The sequence below is a fragment of the Procambarus clarkii genome, chromosome 68, assembly GCF_040958095.1.
Source record: "Procambarus clarkii isolate CNS0578487 chromosome 68, FALCON_Pclarkii_2.0, whole genome shotgun sequence".
Taxonomy (NCBI): Eukaryota; Metazoa; Arthropoda; class Malacostraca; order Decapoda; family Cambaridae; genus Procambarus; species Procambarus clarkii.
Window position 1 is genome coordinate 19,040,132 of NC_091217.1, and position 18,251 is coordinate 19,058,382.

Genomic DNA, 18,251 nt, shown 5'->3' on the forward strand with positions numbered 1-18,251 from the left:
TTATATAATTTATTTATTTATTTAAATAAATATTAGTTATTTAAAAATAATACATTTTATATTTTTAAATATATCATTTTTTTCGTATATTTTATTATATAATAAATTTATTTATTTATATAATTTATATAATTATATAAATATATGGATCTTATATAAGATCCAAGATTTGGACCACACACACAAGATTTGGGATCCAAGAGTCAATGCTCGATCCTGCAAGCACAAATAGGTGAGTACACACACACACACACACACACACACACACACACACACACACACACACAGGCGGGACCAAAAAGCCAGAGCTCAACCCCTGCAAACAGAACCAGGTGAGAATACACACACACACACACACACACACACACTAGTTGATAATGGACTGTTTTGTGTTCGTATCCATGTGTACTATTGTCATGACCGACAGACACGTGAAGCTGTATGTGTTTATGTGTACCTGTAATTAAACTGATATGTGTACGGTAATTATCTGTATGTGTCCATTTTAAAGGTACATATTTGTGAATGTTTATTTATGTAAATTGATTGACATATGTACGTATGCCCGCGTTTAGTGTTACTGTAATTTATATGGTTAACATGTATACGTTTGAATGACATTGTTTCCCATTATTGTCACATTTTTGTTGCTGTTTCGCTGTTCACTCTCACTCTCTGACCCCCGTCGACTAATTGTGCTCACGTGTGTTTGTTCAAGGTACGGTAACCATTGGCTTTTTACCCAATAATTTGCAACTATTTGCAAACAAACATTTCTAAAGAACATCTATGTTTCTGATAAATATTCTTTTTCCTAACATACAAGTCAATCACACAGTACCTAACCTCAGTCAGAAACACTTTTCTTACTATCTCTCACAACGTCTTTTGCATATATATCCCATCTTAATAAATTTAAAATTTAAATTCATAACTGGCAACCCTCTTCCACCGCCTTCAAGGCCACCAAACATCATTACTTTCCATTAACCTCTCCCAAATTATCTTTTGCACCAATACACACACTAGGGGGCTTTATAGCTGAGTGGACAGCGCTCTCGACTCGTAATCCTAGGGTCAAAGTTCGATCCCCTGGTGATGGCGCAAACGAAAATCAGCAGAGTTTCATTCATTCTGATGCTCCTCTTACCGAGCAGTACATAGGTACTTGGGCATTAGACACCTGTTACGGGCTGCTTTCTTGGTGTGTGTATGTGGATTTTTTTTTATTAGCTAGTAAAAATTGATTGATTCACAGTTGAGAGGCGGGCCGAAAGAGCAGAGCTCAACCCTCGCAAGAACAACTAGGTGAACACAACTAGATAAATACTAACTAACCACGATCTCGTATAATCTACTACACACGCTACCACCTCCCCCCACTCTCTAAATCACTCTACATAAGTCATTAAAAATATAAAACAAATCAATTAATACACCAAAAATACTAACTATAAATAAAGGAACCAAATTTTAATCATACAGCGACTCCAGCGTGGTTTAGTCGGAGGAGAACGTGTTCTCATCTGGATAGATTGCGATCGAGCCTGTCGGAACGGTTGTGTAACTGCAGGGCACAAATATTTGTGTGTCCCCTCCTGTAGCTGCCTCTGTTTCGACAGGTTCCCTGGATAGCTGGAATTGGCCTGGCACTAGGAAAGTGGGGAAGGGGTGAAATCCGTTGGGCCCACGGATGGATACCTTGGATCCATAGACCTAGGGTAGGTCTAATCACCTGGGATTCGAACCCACGGTGGGAATAAGGGAGGAGATTTGGGGGAGGAGGGACACAAATGGTTCCTGGAACCAAACCTCACATATATCCGGACACTCACACACACACACACACACCCTTATCCGAACATTCACAGGGACACTCACACACACACATCCATAGACTGTGATAAGGAAGACCATCTGAGGGGACACAGATGGCCTCCTGAAACCACAGATGTAACCGGACACTCCGGTCCGGTTACATCATCCGGACACTCACAGTGACACTCACACTCACACACATCCATAGACACAAACTGTGATAAGGGAGACCATCTGAGGGGACACAGATGGCCTCCTGAAACCATAATCATCCGGACACTCACAGGGACCCCCACACTCACACACATCCATAGACAAAAACTGTGATAAGGGAGACCATCTGAGGGGACACAGATGGCCTCCTGGACCTACAGGGTCCATATCCATACAGATCAATATTTAAATATACATATATATTTATAAATATAATTTTTTTATATAATTTATTTATTTATTTAAATAAATATTAGTTATTTAAAAATAATACATTTTATATTTTTAAATATATCATTTTTTTCGTATATTTTATTATATAATAAATTTATTTATTTATATAATTTATATAATTATATAAATATATGGATCTTATATAAGATCCAAGATTTGGACCACACACACAAGATTTGGGATCCAAGAGTCAATGCTCGATCCTGCAAGCACAAATAGGTGAGTACACACACACACACACACACACACACACACACACACACACACACACACACACACACACACACACACACACACACACACACACACACACACACACACACACAGGCGGGACCAAAAAGCCAGTGCTCAACCCCTGCAAACAGAACCAGGTGAGAATACACACACACACACACACACACACACACACACACACACTAGTTGATAATGGACTGTTTTGTGTTCGTATCCATGTGTACTATTGTCATGACCGACAGACACGTGAAGCTGTATGTGTTTATGTGTACCTGTAATTAAACTGATATGTGTACGGTAATTATCTGTATGTGTCCATTTTAAAGGTACATATTTGTGAATGTTTATTTATGTGAATTGATTGACATATGTACGTATGCCCGCGTTTAGTGTTACTGTAATTTATATGGTTAACATGTATACGTTTGAATGACATTGTTTCCCATTATTGTCACATTTTTTGTTACTGTTTCGCTGTTCACTCTCACTCTCTGACCCCCGTCGACTAATTGTGCTCACGTGTGTTTGTTCAAGGTACGGTAACCATTGGCTTTTTACCCAAAAATTTGCAACTATTTGCAAACAAACATTTCTAAAGAACATCTATGTTTCTGATAAATATTCTTTTTCCTAACATACAAGTCAATCACACAGTACCTAACCTCAGTCAGAAACACTTTTCTTACTATCTCTCACAACGTCTTTTGCATATATATCCTATCTTAATAAATTTATAATTTAAATTCATAACTGGCAACCCTCTTCCACCGCCTTCAAGGCCACCAAACATCATTACTTTCCATTAACCTCTCCCAAATTATCTTTTGCACCAATACACACACTAGGGGGCTTTATAGCTGAGTGGACAGCGCTCTCGACTCGTAATCCTAGGGTCAAAGTTCGATCCCCCGGTGATGGCGCAAACGAAAATCAGCAGAGTTTCATTCATTCTGATGCTCCTCTTACCGAGCAGTACATAGGTACTTGGGCATTAGACACCTGTTACGGGCTGCTTTCTTGGTGTGTGTATGTGGATTTTTTTTTATTAGCTAGTAAAAATTGATTGATTCACAGTTGAGAGGCGGGCCGAAAGAGCAGAGCTCAACCCTCGCAAGAACAACTAGGTGAACACAACTAGATAAATACTAACTAACCACGATCTCGTATAATCTACTACACACGCTACCACCTCCCCCCACTCCCTAAATCACTCTACATAAGTCATTAAAAATATAAAACAAATCAATTAATACACCAAAAATACTAACTATAAATAAAGGAACCAAATTTTAATCATACAGCGACTCCAGCGTGGTTTAGTCGGAGGAGAACGTGTTCTCATCTGGATAGATTGCGATCGAGCCTGTCGGAACGGTTGTGTAACTGCAGGGCACAAATATTTGTGTGTCCCCTCCTGTAGCTGCCTCTGTTTCGATAGGTTCCCTGGATAGCTGGAATTGGCCTTGCCCTAGGAAAGTGGGGAAGGGGTGAAATCCGTTGGGCCCACGGATGGATACCTTGGATCCATAGACCTAGGGTAGGTCTAACCACCTGGGATTCGAACCCACGGTGGGAATAAGGGAGGAGATTTGGGGGAGGAGGGACACAAATGGTTCCTGGAACCAAACCTCACATATATCCGGACACACACACACACACACACACACCCTTATCCGAACATTCACAGGGACACTCACACACACACATCCATAGACTGTGATAAGGGAGACCATCTGAGGGGACACAGATGGCCTCCTGAAACCACAGATGTAACCGGACACTCCGGTCCGGTTACATCATCCGGACACTCACAGTGACACTCACACTCACACACTGACACACATCCATAGACACAAACTGTGATAAGGGAGACCATCTGAGGGGACACAGATGGCCTCCTGAAACCATAATCATTCGGACACTCACAGGGACCCCCACACTCACCCGGACACTCACACTCACACACATCCATAGACAAAAACTGTGATAAGGGAGACCATCTGAGGGGACACAGATGGCCTCCTGGACCCACAGGGTCCATATACATACAGATCAATATTTAAATATACATATATATTTATAAATATAATTTTTTTATATATTTTATTTATTTATTTAAATAAATATTAGTTATTTAAAAATAATACATTTTATATTTTTATATATATCATTTTTTTCGTATATTTTATTATATAATAAATTTATTTATTTATATAATTTATATAATTATATAAATATATGGATCTTATATAAGATCCAAGATTTGGACCACACACACAAGATTTGGAATCCAAGAGTCATTGCTCGATCCTGCAAGCACAAATAGGTGAGTACACACACACACACACACACACACACACACACACACACACACACACACACACACACACAAACACACACACACACACACACACACACACACACAGGCGGGACCAAAAAGCCAGAGCTCAACCCCTGCAAACAGAACTAGGTGAGAATACACACACACACACACACACTAGTTGATAATGGACTGTTTTGTGTTCGTATCCATGTGTACTATTGTCATGACCGACAGACATGTGAAGCTGTATGTGTTTATGTGTACCTGTAATTAAACTGATATGTGTACGGTAATTATCTGTATGTGTCCATTTTAGAGGTACATATTTGAGAATGTTTATTTATGTAAATTGATTGACATATGTACGTATGCCCGCGTTTAGTGTTACTGTAATTTATATGGTTAACATGTATACGTTTGAATGACATTGTTTCCCATTATTGTCACATTTTTTGTTACTGTTTCGCTGTTCACTCTCACTCTCTGACCCCCGTCGACTAATTGTGCTCACGTGTGTTTGTTCAAGGTACGGTAACCATTGGCTTTTTACCCAATAATTTGCAACTATTTGCAAACAAACATTTCTAAAGAATATCTATGTTTCTGATAAATATTCTTTTTCCTAACATACAAGTCAATCACACAGTACCTAACCTCAGTCAGAAACACTTTTCTTACTATCTCTCACAACGTCTTTTGCATATATATCCTATCTTAATAAATTTATAATTTAAATTCATAACTGGCAACCCTCTTCCACCGCCTTCAAGGCCACCAAACATCATTACTATCCATTAACCTCTCCCAAATTATCTTTTGCACCAATACACACACTAGGGGGCTTTATAGCTGAGTGGACAGCGCTCTCGACTCGTAATCCTAGTGTCAAAGTTCGATCCCCCGGTGATGGCGCAAACGAAAATCAGCAGAGTTTCATTCATTCTGATGCTCCTCTTACCGAGCAGTACATAGGTACTTGGGCATTAGACACCTTTTACGGGCTGCTTTCTTGGTGTGTGTATGTGGATTTTTTTTTATTAGCTAGTAAAAATTGATTGATTCACAGTTGAGAGGGGGCCGAAAGAGCAGAGCTCAACCCTCGCAAGAACAACTAGGTGAACACAACTAGATAAATACTAACTAACCACGATCTCGTATAATCTACTACACACGCTACCACCTCCCCCCACTCCCTAAATCACTCTACATAAGTCATTAAAAATATAAAACAAATCAATTAATACACCAAAAATACTAACTATAAATAAAGGAACCAAATTTTAATCATACAGCGACTCCAGCGTGGTTTAGTCGGAGGAGAACGTGTTCTCATCTGGATAGATTGCGATCGAGCCTGTCGGAACGGTTGTGCAACTGCAGGGCACAAATATTTGTGTGTCCCCTCCTGTAGCTGCCTCTGTTTCGACAGGTTCCCTGGATAGCTGGAATTGGCCTGGCACTAGGAAAGTGGGGAAGGGGTGAAATCCGTTGGGCCCACGGATGGATACCTTGGATCCATAGACCTAGGGTAGGTCTAATCACCTGGGATTCGAACCCACGGTGGGAATAAGGGAGGAGATTTGGGGGAGGAGGGACACAAATGGTTCCTGGAACCAAACCTCACATATATCCGGACACTCACACACACACACACACACCCTTATCCGAACATTCACAGGGACACTCACACACACACATCCATAGACTGTGATAAGGGAGACCATCTGAGGGGACACAGATGGCCTCCTGAAACCACAGATGTAACCGGACACTCCGGTCCGGTTACATCATCCGGACACTCACAGTGACACTCACACTCACACACTGACACACATCCATAGACACAAACTGTGATAAGGGAGACCATCTGAGGGGACACAGATGGCCTCCTGAAACCATAATCATCCGGACACTCACAGGGACCCCCACACTCACCCGGACACTCACACTCACACACATCCATAGACAAAAACTGTGATAAGGGAGACCATCTGAGGGGACACAGATGGCCTCCTGGACCCACAGGGTCCATATCCATACAGATCAATATTTAAATATACATATATATTTATAAATATAATTTTTTTATATATTTTATTTATTTATTTAAATAAATATTAGTTATTTAAAAATAATACATTTTATATATTTAAATATATCATTTTTTTCGTATATTTTATTAAATAATAAATTTATTTATTTATATAATTTATATAATTATCTAAATATATGGATCTTATATAAGATCCAAGATTTGGACCACACACACAAGATTTGGGATCCAAGAGTCATTGCTCGATCCTGCAAGCACAAATAGGTGAGTACACAAACACACACACACACACACACACACAGGCGGGACCAAAAAGCCAGAGCTCAACCCCTGCAAACAGAACCAGGTGAGAATACACACACACTAGTTGATAATGGACTGTTTTGTGTTCGTATCCATGTGTACTATTGTCATGACCGACAGACACGTGAAGCTGTATGTGTTTATGTGTACCTGTAATTAAACTGATATGTGTACGGTAAATATCTGTATGTGTCCATTTTAAAGGTACATATTTGTGAATGTTTATTTATGTAAATTGATTGACATATGTACGTATGCCCGCGTTTAGTGTTACTGTAATTTATATGGTTAACATGTATACGTTTGAATGACATAGTTTCCCATTATTGTCACATTTTTTGTTACTGTTTCGCTGTTCACTCTCACTCTCTGACCCCCGTCGACTAATTGTGCTCACGTGTGTTTGTTCAAGGTACGGTAACCATTGGCTTTTTACCCAATAATTTGCAACTATGTGCAAACAAACATTTCTAAAGAACATCTATGTTTCTGATAAATATTCTTTTTCCTAACATACAAGTCAATCACACAGTACCTAACTTCAGTCAGAAACACTTTTCTTACTATCTCTCACAACGTCTTTTGCATATATATCCTATCTTAATAAATTTATAATTTAAATTCATAACTGGCAACCCTCTTCCACCGCCTTCAAGGCCACCAAACATCATTCCTTTCCATTAACCTCTCCCAAATTATCTTTTGCACCAATACACACACTAGGGGGCTTTATAGCTGAGTGGACAGTGCTCGCGACTCGTAATCCTAGGGTCAAAGTTCTATCCCCCGGTGATGGCGCAAACGAAAATCAGCAGAGTTTCATTCATTCTGATGCTCCTCTTACCGAGCAGTACATAGGTACTTGGGCATTAGACACCTGTTACGGGCTGCTTTCTTGGTGTGTGTATGTGGATTTTTTTTTATTACCTAGTAAAAATTGATTGATTCACAGTAGAGAGGCGGGCCGAAAGAGCAGAGCTCAACCCTCGCAAGAACAACTAGGTGAACACAACTAGATAAATACTAACTAACCACGATCTCGTATAATCTACTACACACGCTACCACCTCCCCCCACTCCCTAAATTACTCTACATAAGTCATTAAAAATATAAAACAAATCAATTAATACACCAAAAATACTAACTATAAATAAAGGAACCAAATTTTAATCATACAGCGACTCCAGCGTGGTTTAGTCCGAGGAGAACGTGTTCTCATCTGGATAGATTGCGATCGAGCCTGTCGGAACGGTTGTGTAACTGCAGGGCACAAATATTTGTGTGTCCCCTCCTGTAGCTGCCTCTGTTTCGACAGGTTCCCTGGATAGCTGGAATTGGCCTGGCCCTAGGAAAGTGGGGAAGGGGTGAAATCCGTTGGGCCCACGGATGGATACCTTGGATCCATAGACCTAGGGTAGGTCTAATCACCTGGGATTCGAACCCACGGTGGGAATAAGTGAGGAGATTTGGGGGAGGAGGGACACAAATGGTTCCTGGAACCAAACCTCACATATATCCGGACACTCACACACACACACACACACCCTTATCCGAACATTCACAGGGACACTCACACACACACATCCATAGACTGAGATAAGGGAGACCATCTGAGGGGACACAGATGGCCTCCTGAAACCACAGATGTAACCGGACACTCCGGTCCGGTTACATCATCCGGACATTCACAGTGACACTCACACTCACACACTGACACACATCCATAGACACAAATTGTGATAAGGGAGACCATCTGAGGGGACACAGATGGCCTCCTGAAACCATAATCATCCGGACACTCACAGGGACCCCCACACTCACCCTGACACTCACACTCACAAACATCCATAGACAAAAACTGTGATAAGGGAGACCATCTGAGGGGACACAGATGGCCTCCTGGACCCACAGGGTCCATATCCATACAGATCAATATTTAAATATACATATATATTTATAAATATAATTTTTTTATATATTTTATTTATTTATTTAAATAAATATTAGTTATTTAAAAATAATACATTTTATATATTTAAATATATCATTTTTTTCGTATATTTTATTAAATAATAAATTTATTTATTTATATAATTTATATAATTATCTAAATATATGGATCTTATATAAGATCCAAGATTTGGACCACACACACAAGATTTGGGATCCAAGAGTCATTGCTCGATCCTGCAAGCACAAATAGGTGAGTACACAAACACACACACACACACACACACACAGGCGGGACCAAAAAGCCAGAGCTCAACCCCTGCAAACAGAACCAGGTGAGAATACACACACACTAGTTGATAATGGACTGTTTTGTGTTCGTATCCATGTGTACTATTGTCATGACCGACAGACACGTGAAGCTGTATGTGTTTATGTGTACCTGTAATTAAACTGATATGTGTACGGTAATTATCTGTATGTGTCCATTTTAAAGGTACATATTTGTGAATGTTTATTTATGTAAATTGATTGACATATGTACGTATGCCCGCGTTTAGTGTTACTGTAATTTATATGGTTAACATGTATACGTTTGAATGACATAGTTTCCCATTATTGTCACATTTTTTGTTACTGTTTCGCTGTTCACTCTCACTCTCTGACCCCCGTCGACTAATTGTGCTCACGTGTGTTTGTTCAAGGTACGGTAACCATTGGCTTTTTACCCAATAATTTGCAACTATGTGCAAACAAACATTTCTAAAGAACATCTATGTTTCTGATAAATATTCTTTTTCCTAACATACAAGTCAATCACACAGTACCTAACTTCAGTCAGAAACACTTTTCTTACTATCTCTCACAACGTCTTTTGCATATATATCCTATCTTAATAAATTTATAATTTAAATTCATAACTGGCAACCCTCTTCCACCGCCTTCAAGGCCACCAAACATCATTCCTTTCCATTAACCTCTCCCAAATTATCTTTTGCACCAATACACACACTAGGGGGCTTTATAGCTGAGTGGACAATGCTCGCGACTCGTAATCCTAGGGTCAAAGTTCTATCCCCCGGTGATGGCGCAAACGAAAATCAGCAGAGTTTCATTCATTCTGATGCTCCTCTTACCGAGCAGTACATAGGTACTTGGGCATTAGACACCTGTTACGGGCTGCTTTCTTGGTGTGTGTATGTGGATTTTTTTTTATTACCTAGTAAAAATTGATTGATTCACAGTAGAGAGGAGGGCCGAAAGAGCAGAGCTCAACCCTCGCAAGAACAACTAGGTGAACACAACTAGATAAATACTAACTAACCACGATCTCGTATATTCTACTACACACGCTACCACCTCCCCCCACTCCCTAAATCACTCTACATAAGTCATTAAAAATATAAAACAAATCAATTAATACACCAAAAATACTAACTATAAATAAAGGAACCAAATTTTAATCATACAGCGACTCCAGCGTGGTTTAGTCCGAGGAGAACGTGTTCTCATCTGGATAGATTGCGATCGAGCCTGTCGGAACGGTTGTGTAACTGCAGGGCACAAATATTTGTGTGTCCCCTCCTGTAGCTGCCTCTGTTTCGACAGGTTCCCTGGATAGCTGGAATTGGCCTGGCCCTAGGAAAGTGGGGAAGGGGTGAAATCCGTTGGGCCCACGGATGGATACCTTGGATCCATAGACCTAGGGTAGGTCTAATCACCTGGGATTCGAACCCACGGTGGGAATAAGGGAGGAGATTTGGGGGAGGAGGGACACAAATGGTTCCTGGAACCAAACCTCACATATATCCGGACACTCACACACACACACACACACCCTTATCCGAACATTCACAGGGACACTCACACACACACATCCATAGACTGTGATAAGGGAGACCATCTGAGGGGACACAGATGGCCTCCTGAAACCACAGATGTAACCGGACACTCCGGTCCGGTTACATCATCCGGACATTCACAGTGACACTCACACTCACACACTGACACACATCCATAGACACAAACTGTGATAAGGGAGACCATCTGAGGGGACACAGATGGCCTCCTGAAACCATAATCATCCGGACACTCACAGGGACCCCCACACTCACCCTGACACTCACACTCACACACATCCATAGACAAAAACTGTGATAAGGGAGACCATCTGAGGGGACACAGATGGCCTCCTGGACCCACAGGGTCCATATCCATACAGATCATTATTTAAATATACATATATATTTATAAATATAATTTTTTTATATATTTTATTTATTTATTTAAATAAATATTAGTTATTTAAAAATAATACATTTTATATATTTAAATATATCATTTTTTTCGTATATTTTATTAAATAATAAATTTATTTATTTATATAATTTATATAATTATCTAAATATATGGATCTTATATAAGATCCAAGATTTGGACCACACACACAAGATTTGGGATCCAAGAGTCATTGCTCGATCCTGCAAGCACAAATAGGTGAGTACACACACACACTCACACACACACACACACACACACACACACACAGGCGGGACCAAAAAGCCAGAGCTCAACCCCTGCAAACAGAACCAGGTGAGAATACACACACACACACACACACACACACACACACACACACACACACACACACACACACACACACACACACACACACACACACACACACACACACACTAGTTGATAATGGACTGTTTTGTGTTCGTATCCATGTGTACTATTGTCATGACCGACAGATACGTGAAGCTGTATGTGTTTATGTGTACCTGCAATTAAACTGATATGTGTACGGTAATTATCTGCATGTGTCCATTTTAAAGGTACATATTTGTGAATGTTTATTTATGTAAATTGATTGACATATGTACGTATGCCCGCGTTTAGTGTTACTGTAATTTATATGGTTAACATGTATACGTTTGAATGACATAGTTTCCCATTATTGTCACATTTTTTGTTACTGTTTCGCTGTTCACTCTCACTCTCTGACCCCCGTCGACTAATTGTGCTCACGTGTGTTTGTTCAAGGTACGGTAACCATTGGCTTTTTACCCAATAATTTGCAACTATGTGCAAACAAACATTTCTAAAGAACATCTATGTTTCTGATAAATATTCTTTTTCCAAACATACAAGTCAATCACACAGTACCTAACCTCAGTCAGAAACACTTTTCTTACTATCTCTCACAACGTCTTTTGCATATATATCCTATCTTAATAAATTTATAATTTAAATTCATAACTGGCAACCCTCTTCCACCGACTTCAAGGCCACCAAACATCATTCCTTTCTATTAACCTCTCCCAAATTATCTTTTGCACCAATACACACACTAGGGGGCTTTATAGCTGAGTGGACAGTGCTCTCGACTCGTAATCCTAGGGACAAAGTTCGATCCCCCGGTGATGGCGCAAACGAAAATCAGCAGAGTTTCATTCATTCTGATGCTCCTCTTACCGAGCAGTACATAGGTACTTGGGCATTAGACACCTGTTACGGGCTGCTTTCTTGGTGTGTGTATGTGGAATTTTTTTTATTAGCTAGTAAAAATTGATTGATTCACAGTAGAGAGGCGGGCCGAAAGAGCAGAGCTCAACCCTCGCAAGAACAACTAGGTGAACACAACTAGATAAATACTAACTAACCACGATCTCGTATAATCTACTACACACGCTACCACCTCCCCCCACTCCCTAAATCACTCTACATAAGTCATTAAAAATATAAAACAAATCAATTAATACACCAAAAATACTAACTATAAATAAAGGAACCAAATTTTAATCATACAGCGACTCCAGCGTGGTTTAGTCGGAGGAGAACGTGTTCTCATCTGGATAGATTGCGATCGAGCCTGTCGGAACGGTTGTGTAACTGCAGGGCACAAATATTTGTGTCCCCTCCTGTAGCTGCCTCTGTTTCGACAGGTTCCCTGGATAGCTGGAATTGGCCTGGCCCTAGGAAAGTGGGGAAGGGGTGAAATCCGTTGGGCCCACGGATGGATACCTTGGATCCATAGACCTAGGGTAGGTCTAATCACCTGGGATTCGAACCCACGGTGGGAAAAAGGGAGGAGATTTGGGGGAGGAGGGACACAAATGGTTCCTGGAACCAAACCTCACATATATCCGGACACTCACACACACACACACACACCCTTATCCGAACATTCACAGGGACACTCACACACACACATCCATAGACTGTGATAAGGGAGACCATCTGAGGGGACACAGATGGCCTCCTGAAACCACAGATGTAACCGGACACTCCGGTCCGGTTACATCATCCGGACACTCACAGTGACACTCACACTCACACACTGACACACATCCATAGACACAAACTGTGATAAGGGAGACCATCTGAGGGGACACAGATGGCCTCCTGAAACCATAATCATTCGGACACTCACAGGGACCCCCACACTCACCCGGACACTCACACTCACACACATCCATAGACAAAAACTGTGATAAGGGAGACCATCTGAGGGGACACAGATGGCCTCCTGGACCCACAGGGTCCATATCCATACAGATCAATATTTAAATATACATATATATTTATAAATATAATTTTTTATATATTTTATTTATTTATTTAAATAAATATTAGTTATTTAAAAATAATACATTTTATATATTTAAATATATCATTTTTGTCGTATATTTTATTAAATAATAAATTTATTTATTTATATAATTTATATAATTATATAAATATATGGATCTTATATAAGATCCAAGATTTGGACCACACACACAAGATTTGGGATCCAAGAGTCATTGCTCGATCCTGCAAGCACAAATAGGTGAGTACACACACACACTCACACACACACACACACACACACACACACACAGGCGGGACCAAAAGCCAGAGCTCAACCCCTGCAAACAGAACCAGGTGAGAATACACACACACACACACACACACACACACACACACACACACACACACACACACACACACACACACACACACACACACACACACACACACACACACACACACTAGTTGATAATGGACTGTTTTGTGTTCGTATCCATGTGTACTATTGTCATGACCGACAGATACGTGAAGCTGTATGTGTTTATGTGTACCTGCAATTAAACTGATATGTGTACGGTAATTATCTGCATGTGTCCATTTTAAAGGTACATATTTGTGAATGTTTATTTATGTAAATTGATTGACATATGTACGTATGCCCGCGTTTAGTGTTACTGTAATTTATATGGTTAACATGTATACGTTTGAATGACATAGTTTCCCATTATTGTCACATTTTTTGTTACTGTTTCGCTGTTCACTCTCACTCTCTGACCCCCGTCGACTAATTGTGCTCACGTGTGTTTGTTCAAGGTACGGTAACCATTGGCTTTTTACCCAATAATTTGCAACTATGTGCAAACAAACATTTCTAAAGAACATCTATGTTTCTGATAAATATTCTTTTTCCAAACATACAAGTCAATCACACAGTACCTAACCTCAGTCAGAAACACTTTTCTTACTATCTCTCACAACGTCTTTTGCATATATATCCTATCTTAATAAATTTATAATTTAAATTCATAACTGGCAACCCTCTTCCACCGACTTCAAGGCCACCAAACATCATTCCTTTCTATTAACCTCTCCCAAATTATCTTTTGCACCAATACACACACTAGGGGGCTTTATAGCTGAGTGGACAGTGCTCTCGACTCGTAATCCTAGGGACAAAGTTCGATCCCCCGGTGATGGCGCAAACGAAAATCAGCAGAGTTTCATTCATTCTGATGCTCCTCTTACCGAGCAGTACATAGGTACTTGGGCATTAGACACCTGTTACGGGCTGCTTTCTTGGTGTGTGTATGTGGAATTTTTTTTATTAGCTAGTAAAAATTGATTGATTCACAGTAGAGAGGCGGGCCGAAAGAGCAGAGCTCAACCCTCGCAAGAACAACTAGGTGAACACAACTAGATAAATACTAACTAACCACGCAATTCGTATAATCTACTACACACGCTACCACCTCCCCCCACTCCCTAAATCACTCTACATAAGTCATTCAAAATATAAAACAAATCAATTAATACACCAAAAATACTAACTATAAATAAAGGACCCAAATTTTAATCATACAGCGACTCCAGCGTGGTTTAGTCGGAGGAGAACGTGTTCTCATCTGGATAGATTGCGATCGAGCCTGTCGGAACGGTTGTGTAACTGCAGGGCACAAATATTTGTGTCCCCTCCTGTAGCCTCCTCTGTTTCGACAGGTTCCCTGGATAGCTGGAATTGGCCTGGCCCTAGGAAAGTGGGGAAGGGGTGAAATCCGTTGGGCCCACGGATGGATACCTTGGATCCATAGACCTAGGGTAGGTCTAATCACCTGGGATTCGAACCCACGGTGGGAATAAGGGAGGAGATTTGGGGGAGGAGGGACACAAATGGTTCCTGGAACCAAACCTCACATATATCCGGACACTCACACACACACACACACACCCTTATCCGAACATTCACAGGGACACTCACACACACACATCCATAGACTGTGATAGGGGAGACCATCTGAGGGGACACAGATGGCCTCCTGAAACCACAGATGTAACCGGACACTCCGGTCCGGTTACATCATCCGGACACTCACAGTGACACTCACACTCACACACTGACACACATCCATAGACACAAACTGTGATAAGGGAGACCATCTGAGGGGACACAGATGGCCTCCTGAAACCATAATCATCCGGACACTCACAGGGACCCCCACACTCACCCGGACACTCACACTCACACACATCCATAGACAAAAACTGTGATAAGGGAGACCATCTGAGGGGACACAGATGGCCTCCTGGACCCACAGGGTCCATATCCATACAGATCAATATTTAAATATACATATATATTTATAAATATAATTTTTTATATATTTATTTATTTATTTAAATAAATATTATTTATTTAAAAATAATAAATTTTATATATTTAAATATATCATTTTTTTCGTATATTTTATTATATAATAAATTTATTTATTTATATAATTTATATAATTATATAAATATATGGATCTTATATAAGATCCAAGATTTGGACCACACACACAAGATTTGGGATCCAAGAGTCATTGCTCGATCCTGCAAGCACAAATAGGTGAGTACACACACACACACACACACACACACACACACACACACAGGCGGGACCAAAAAGCCAGAGCTCAACCCCTGCAAACAGAACCAGGTGAGAATACACACACACACACACACACACACACACACACACACACACACACACACACACACACACACACACACACACACACACACACACACACACACTAGTTGATAATGGACTGTTTTGTGTTCGTATCCATGTGTACTATTGTCATGACCGACAGACACGTGAAGCTGTATGTGTTTATGTGTACCTGTAATTAAACTGACATGTGTACGGTAATTATCTGTATGTGTCCATTTTAAAGGTACATATTTGTGAATGTTTATTTATGTAAATTGATTGACATATGTACGTATGCCCGCGTTTAGTGTTACTGTAATTTATATGGTTAACATGTATACGTTTGAATGACATAGTTTCCCATTATTGTCACATTTTTTGTTACTGTTTCGCTGTTCACTCTCACTCTCTGACCCCCGTCGACTAATTGTGCTCACGTGTGTTTGTTCAAGGTACGGTAACCATTGGCTTTTTACCCAATAATTTGCAACTATTTGCAAACAAACATTTCTAAAGAACATCTATGTTTCTGATAAATATTCTTTTTCCTAACATACAAGTCAATCACACAGTACCTAACCTCAGTCAGAAACACTTTTCTTACTATCTCTCACAACGTCTTTTGCATATATATCCTATCTTAATAAATTTATAATTTAAATTCATAACTGGCAACCCTCTTCCAGCGCCTTCAAGGCCACCAAACATCATTCCTTTCCATTAACCTCTCCCAAATTATCTTTTGCACCAATACACACACTAGGGGGCTTTATAGCTGAGTGGACAGCGCTCTCGACTCGTAATCCTAGGGTCAAAGTTCGATCCCCCGGTGATGGCGCAAACGAAAATCAGCAGAGTTTCATTCATTCTGATGCTCCTCTTACCGAGCAGTACATAGGTACTTGGGCATTAGACACCTGTTACGGGCTGCTTTCTTGGTGTGTGTATGTGGATTTTTTTTATTAGCTAGTAAAAATTGATTGATTCACAGTTGAGAGGCGGGCCGAAAGAGCAGAGCTCAACCCTCGCAAGAACAACTAGGTGAACACAACTAGATAAATACTAACTAACCACGATCTCGTATAATCTACACACGCTACCACCTCCCCCCACTCCCTAAATCACTCTACATAAGTCATTAAAAATATAAAACAAATCAATTAATACACCAAAAATACTAACTATAAATAAAGGAACCAAATTTTAAACATACAGCGACTCCAGCGTGGTCTAGTCGGAGGAGAACGTGTTCTCATCTGGATAGATTGCGATCGAGCCTGTCGGAACGGTTGTGTAACTGCAGGGCACAAATATTTGTGTGTCCCCTCCTGTAGCTGCCTCTGTTTCGACAGGTTCCCTGGATAGCTGGAATTGGCCTGGCCCTAGGAAAGTGGGGAAGGGGTGAAATCCGTTGGGCCCACGGATGGATACCTTGGATCCATAGACCTAGGGTAGGTCTAATCACCTGGGATTCGAACCCACGGTGGGAATAAGGGAGGAGATTTGGGGGAGGAGGGACACAAATGGTTCCTGGAACCAAACCTCACATATATCCGGACACTCAAACACACACACACACCCTTATCCGAACATTCACAGGGACACTCACACACACACATCCATAGACTGTGATAAGGGAGACCATCTGAGGGGACACAGATGGCCTCCTGAAACCACAGATGTAACCGGACACTCCGGTCCGGTTACATCATCCGGACACTCACAGTGACACTCACACTCACACACTGACACACATCCATAGACACAAACTGTGATAAGGGAGACCATCTGAGGGGACACAGATGGCCTCCTGAAACCATAATCATCCGGACACTCACAGGGACCCCCACACTCACCC